General features: G+C 43.5%; 1 protein-coding gene across 1 annotated transcript in view; it reads right to left on the bottom strand.

The window, feature by feature from the left end:
* The window catches only part of MYO3B (myosin IIIB), a gene marked incomplete at its 3' end in the record, with an annotated part of 319,055 nt that overhangs the window by 210,089 nt on the left and 101,968 nt on the right, over positions 1-6,998 (bottom strand). The gene's annotated exons all lie outside the window — the stretch shown is intronic.

Genomic DNA, 6,998 nt, shown 5'->3' with positions numbered 1-6,998 from the left:
GGAACCAAGAGGAAATGAGGGTACTTCATTTCCTTCAGTACTATTTCAAGTTCTGTTGCCTTGCCTACCCTCTTTGCCCATCTCTCCACCATTTAGGAGCTAAGTGGAAATTAGCCAAAGTGACTGGGGCTGAAATAATGAGATCAGAGTCAGGAGGGAGAGAGCTTGGATAGAGTCGAAGTCAACACCTCTTATTCTCCAGCCTTTTCCTCCTCTCCAGGTGGGCTTCCTCTCCACAGGGATGGGGACCAGCACTCCCTGGAGGCACGCTCCTGCTTTGCCACCTGATCTCCAGATGAAACCCTGCAAAGATGAAATTTCCCTGCCTGCCAGGAGTCAGGAGGGGCAGCAAGCTGCACCTCCACAGGAACTAAGAGCCCCAACTGCTCAACTCAAATTAAAAAAAGAGTTTGGAAACATGTTCCACAGAGTGGAAGCCTTCTTGGGGCATTTCTGCCAGCTGCCTCCAGCTACTCTGTTCTCAAGGTAATGGAGAGGATACAGGAAGGAGGGCACCCCCAAGACATCCTGAGAGGTAGGGGCCACAAGCCACTAAAACGGGACTAAATCTCCCAAGAAAGAAAAAGAGGCATAAAAGATTATTGTTTTTCTATTGGAGTATTTTTAAACTTATTTTTGCTCTTAGGCACTTAATAAATGCTAAATGATGCTAATTCTCCTAGCTCTTCTTGCTTTATGAGTGAAGCCTGGATTGTGAGGGTTCATTGCTCAGAGAGCCAATAGCTAAGTGACTTGGGTTGATGAAGAGAAACCAAAGTTCCCCCGGGGTAAACCCAGCCTTACTGTGCCATTAAACACCCACCCCCCTAAGTCATTACATTCCAACAATAGTTTAGTTTTAATTTCTTTTCCTTATATTTCACAGCCCTAAGGGAAAATGTCCTGTGACAATTCTACAATACTAAGACAATTACTGGTGACTCAGGACTCCCTGCTGCCTCTACAGCATCTCACAGCTGAGGAGCCGGGTTGCCTCCCATTGGGAACAATCTGGCCTGTGAATTAGGAAAGTCAGAATAAAAGGAATCTTTACCTTTTAAAAATGATGGAAATTCGATGAAGTTAGATGAAAATTCAGTCCAAGAAATGTATTTCAGAACAGGAGTCAACTGTAGGCGTTGAGACCCTGAGGAAATCTGTCACATAGACTCCTGCTTTCTCAGTCCCTTCTCTTTGCCTTTTTTTTTTTTTTTCCGCTGTTTGACTTCTGCCCATTTTACCTCTGCCAGTGAATGGAGCAGTGAATGGAATGTAAAACCACGTTCTTCTCAGGCAAAAAAAAAAAAAATCCTATCTTATTCATCTTGCACTTCTAGCACTCAGCCCAAGCCTGACTTAGCAAGAACCAAGTTAGAGAAGTCCTGGGTTGGAGGGCATGGTCCATCCCTAATTTCCAGCAGACTGTGTTCCTAAGCACTCTTGTGAATGGATAGTTTAGAGCATGGAAAGCATTTTTTCCCATAAGCATGAAGTTTAAGACACAGGCTGTCCTCAGACTCAATTATAAAACTCGAACTGGCCACGAGTCTAATAATACTCCAAGAGTGAGAACTTCCGTTGTTTTATTGCCTCCTCCCAAATAACCACTTAAAAGTTTCCATGAGAAAATACATTCCAAAGCAGGATGCCAGGAACAGATTTCTGTTTCCTCCACAACCAAAGTGAGGCTTTCCTACTGAAAAAACAAGAGGAAAATGAAGGGGAGGAGATGCTACCAGAAGCAGCCCTCATGGCCACGGCAGGCACAGGCTTTACAAGGAGCACGGAATGGGATGGGAACGACCGGGCACCAACAATGACAACCTGAAATGCTGCTCTGCTTTTATATAATACATGTTCTTCAATTCATTAGTTCAAACACTGTCCTTAAGTGTTCTAAATCAGAAACTAAAAGGCAGTTGCCTGAAGAGGAGTTTGGAGAGGGGAGGGATTTCTGGTTTGGGAATCATTAATCACTGAACCAAGGAGGGCTGTGCTCCCCTGTGATGACACTTGATTTCTGTTCTTCAGTTCCTTGACTGACACATTGATGCTAATAAAATTCTAACTCTCAGGTTTCCTCTGTCAGTTTGAAACGGGAGCATGGAAGAAGGAAGGTAGACTGTAAGCTTCTTAAAGACTGGGATATCATTTTCATTTTTTTTTCCAGTGGATGATTTTATTCAAATTAAATATATATAACCCAGGAACAGCCCTCTCAGAAAGCTCTGAGAACAGTTCCCTCCCATTCATTTCTTTATACTCCAGCCCCCTCAGTGCTGAAATCACAGTCCATTAATAAATAAATACAACTGAAGAAAGGGCTTTAACTTTTCAAAGCAGTTGCAAAATGGGAGGTCTTTGGAGTCAAACTTTACAGATTCAAATCATTTTCCCTCCACTGGTGCGGGAGCAGGGCTTTCTCCCTGGAATTCCAGTTTTCTCCTCTAGAATAAAGGGGTGATAGCATCTACCTCAAGGGTCACTGTGGGAACGGAACACATCTGCTTTTTGTGAATTGCATAGCTCTGTGCCTGCCACATAGATGGCACTCAATTAATCTAAGCTAGGGCTTTCCAGGTGGCTCAGTGGTAAAAAATCTGCCTGCCAATGCAGAAGCCACAGGAGCTGTGGGTTTGATCCCTGAATCAGGAAGATGCCCTGGAGGAGGAAATGGCTACCCACTCCAGCATTCTTGCCCGGATAATCCCATGGACAGAGAAGCCTGGTGGGCTGCAGTCCATGGGGTCACAAAGAGTTGGACACGACTAAGTGACGCATGCATGTGAATATAACTCAGACAAGGATTCTGAGATGAAATCACCCTAAATTAGGATGAGGCCTAAATTCAATGATGAGTGTCCTCACCAGTCAGACAGAAAAGAAAAATACGTAGAGAGTCAGTGAAGAAAGCCGTGTGAAAATGGAGGCAGAGATTGCAGTGACACTGCCACAAACTAAGGAACCCCAGGAGCCGAAGAATCTGGAAGTGGCAGAAAGGATTCTCCTCTAGGGCCTGCAGAGGGAGCAGGGCTCTGCTGACATCCTGATTTTGGACATCTGGCTTCTAGAACTGGGAGAGAATACATTTCTCTCGTGTTAAGATACCAGGTTTGCAATAATTTGTTGTGGCAGCCCTCAGAAACTAATATATTTGGGGATAATTTGGAACAATCTAAATTTGGTGAGGAAAACAAGCCTGAATGTAAATTGGAATTATCATGAGTTCTTTTCCCAAATTGTGTACTAGAGGAAAACTCCTCTTTAGGAAGGAAAAGTCACTGGCTTCAGGGACTGGAATGTTCAAGCCATTCTGTCCCACCCACTCTCAGACAAGCACATTTCTGCTGGGAATCTTAAAAGCACTCTGCATTTTCCCACAGGAATGCAATGGAAGCTGTCAATGTGCAGTAAGACTCCGCATAGATTCAGCTGCTGCTGCTGCTGCTGCTGAGTCGCTTCAGTCATGTCTGACTCTGTATGACCCCATAGATGGCAGCCCACCAGGCTCCCCCATCCATGGGAGTCTCCAGGCAAGAACACTGGAGTGGCTTGCCATTTCCTTCTCCAATGCATGAAAGTGAAAAGTGAAAGTGAAGTCACTCAGTTGTGTCTGACTCCTAGCGACCCTATGGACTGCAGCCTACAGGGCTCTTCCATCCTTGGGATTTTCCAGGCAAGAGTACTGGACTGGGTTGCCATTGCCTTCTTCGAGATTCAGCTGCTATCTGGCCCCAGTAAACTGGCCAGTGACAGGGCTCTTAGTCCTCATCCAGTAAACCCACCCACGCTGGTCCCCACTGCCTCCCTGACCCCATCTGTGGAGGTCAAAGAGGTCATTAGCCAAAGACTCCCAGCTAAGGAAAGATACCTGGTTGCCAAGAAAGGAACGTAATTGTATATTTCTCCTAACTCCATGGGTTCTTGCAAATGCATCTATGAAGTAGAGCTCATTCTAAGTGAAAAATCTATCCAGGTCATCTCCAAGATCCTTCTAAGCCTTTGGAATTCTACAGGAGCCCTCAGGAGAGAATCGTGAGAGAGAGGTTGTTGAACCCACTGATGCCTAGAGAAACAGTTTTCCTTCTTTTTCTCTCCTCTAACTCCTGGAGAAAAATAGCAGCAGACAGCAGTGGCTGTCAGAGAGGGGTGACTTTTTTGGAGCAAAGGCATTAGACAAGATGACACATGCTGACAAGTTCAGCAAACAGTAGCTGCTCTGCCAATCAGCAGATAATTTCTGTGTGTTTGCAGTGAAGGAAAGATTGCGAGTCATGTCGTGATCAGAGACAGGTCACGAATACCCCACGTGTCATCTTCTAAAGTGAAGGTCACAAGAAAGGGAGAGATGAGTGGAGGCAGGGAGCGGAAAGCAGGAGACCCCTGTTCAGGCAAATCAAGCACAGCTAGGCAGATCTCGCCTGTTTTCTGACAAAGCCTAGGGAACCCCGATAATCACCTGTTCTGTTGACATCTGAGGCTCCCTCCTCACATGTAACTAGCACTGTGTTAAGTCCCAAGTCCTCTATCACTCACGAAAGTCACTCCTTCCCTGACTCGGGGCAGGTTTTCTTTTCTTCTCTTACTTGGTAATTTACTCAATTTATTTCCAATCAGAGAAAGGTGTAGGCAAGAGGCAGGTAAGAAAGGCCACACACAGCAGCCTGGCCCCCAAGGGCACTCTGCAATGGACTTCACTGTTTAATTAAAGAGAGCTCCAGAACACCGACAACACTCATAACCAACGAGGAAGAAAAACATTCTGAAACCAAATAGATTCAAAGGGTTTTTGTCATCACTTGCCATTAGCTTTAGGAAAGGAAATGCTGAGGTAGAATGAGAGAGAGCCCCATGAAACACACAGGTAGATAACCTGAATGCCTATCTAAAATGTGTAAATATTAAATTTCTCCATCAAAGAAGTTTTCTGAGGAAAGGATACTGTTTTTACCACCCAAGATTAAGAGGATGAACACATGAGCATACACACACACACAAACACACTTGGCAATCTACAACCCTTCCTAAGAAAATTGTGTACTTCCAACTAACAAGATACTTTTTAAGTAAAAAACTTGGTGAGTATGCAGTAATTATAAACATGCTACATTAAAAAAATAAAATAAAACCTCCATCCTTCCTGTCCAAAAATGTCAAGCTGGCCATTACGGTTGTGATAAAGGCAAGTGTCAAGCATACGTCATCACACTGAGGGCCGGCTAACCAGCTAGCGTTCACGTTCCCTAGTTCAACCTGATTCGTCAGCTGCACAGGAACCAAGAGATGGTGAGAGGGCCAGTGGTTACAGCAGGAGGAAAGAAAGCTTCAACCTACTTTGGGATAAGGATCCGTGTCACTCCTAAGATCCTTTTTTAGCAATTCACCTGTTCCTGAAGTCTGCCCTGTCCTGAGGCAAGCAATGGGAGGCTTGGTTATTTGTGTTTCAGATCTGGAAGCTTCTCCCAAGCCAGAAGACGGAGGGGAGTGAGAGTATAAAAGTTATTAGAGAGCGGAAGTTTGGCTGGGCACAGACGCAAACTAAGGAGTCACTGGAGATAAAGGGTCTGTTGGACACAGGCACATTCGCGTGTGTGTGCACCCGTGCACACGCACACACACTTCAAAGCTGCCTCATATTTATCACCCTATGAAATTGTTGAACATTTGGTCTGTATACAAATGCACATCAAAAAAAGACAGAAAACATACCCAAGTAGATGATAGCCTATTAAAAGTACATACGTCTTGCTAATCAGAAAAGTGAAAGTGTTGGTCGCTCAGTTGTGTCTGACTCTGCGACCCCATGGACTGTAGCCCGCCAGGCTCCTCTGTCCGTAGGATTCTCCAGGCAAGAATACTGGAGTGGGTTGCCATTTCCCTCTCCAAGCTAATCAGAAACCACACCTTAATTCTGGTAATTGAGAAATTATGTGGCTACAGTAAATAAAGAGTAAGCCATTTGTAAAAAATCAAAACACACATATAAATTATTCCAGATACCATCTATCATTTTCTGACATATTACTTTACACAACACTGTTTTGGGGTCCTGCATTCTTACATTATTTTGAACATTCATCAGACTACTCATTTAAAAAGCCAGGAGCTTTGTCCTAATCATCTGGACTTGTTTTTATACTTTGGAAAAGTAAAAAAGACCAACTCTGACTTGGTTGGGAATCATTTTGGAAATAATGGTGGGTGGTTGTTCACATCTGGACTAGGTATAAAACCATAACATTACGGTGATGAATGCCACAGAGCCTCATCTGCATATAAATAGGCCTAATCAGAAATGCAAATTGCAATCAGGAGAAATTTTTAAAGGCTGTGATAGCTGTGTGATTGTGCAGATAAGGAAAGGTTAACACTTGTATTGTTAAAGCAGTTAAATGGCTCCCAGCCGGCCAGAGCCTTCCTTTGCAAGAGAAATATGAAAGGGACAAAGCTTTCAAGCTGCAACATGCCTGCATGGAGCTCCCAGATAGCTTCATTTTCTGTAACTAGTGCCTCACCAAACATCAGCCCTATTCTGATGAAAGACAACCAACAAGCCTCTTGTACAAAACCTTAATGAATATAGACAATAAAAAATATATTGGCATTTAAATACCCTTCAAACAGACCTCTTTCAGCACCATTTCCCACTGAGACAGAAATAAAGGGTTAGAGAGAAAATCATGACTGATGTAACATTTTTCTAAAATTTTTTAGTGCTGGTACACATTTTTTTTTCATCCCTAAATTTTTCAGCATACTGGAGAAATATTCAAACCGAAAAAAAAAAGACCAGATATGATTATATAATTTAAAAAGAAAACACTAGTATTTAGACAGAGTACTTAAGCCAAAGCTGTATTTTTAGTCTTGCCGTGCAAAGCCTAAAAAATCAACATCTCAGAAAAATTGGAGTACTGAAAATATGCGATTGTTACAACATACTCCTATTATTTTTGGAATATGTTGTCTTTCAGGAAACCCTCTATTCCCCCATCCCC

The sequence above is a fragment of the Bison bison genome, unplaced genomic scaffold (genome assembly GCF_000754665.1).
Source record: "Bison bison bison isolate TAMUID 2011002044 unplaced genomic scaffold, Bison_UMD1.0 scf7180017864282, whole genome shotgun sequence".
Taxonomy (NCBI): domain Eukaryota; kingdom Metazoa; phylum Chordata; class Mammalia; order Artiodactyla; family Bovidae; genus Bison; species Bison bison.
This window is presented reverse-complemented; position numbering and strand designations above follow the sequence as displayed.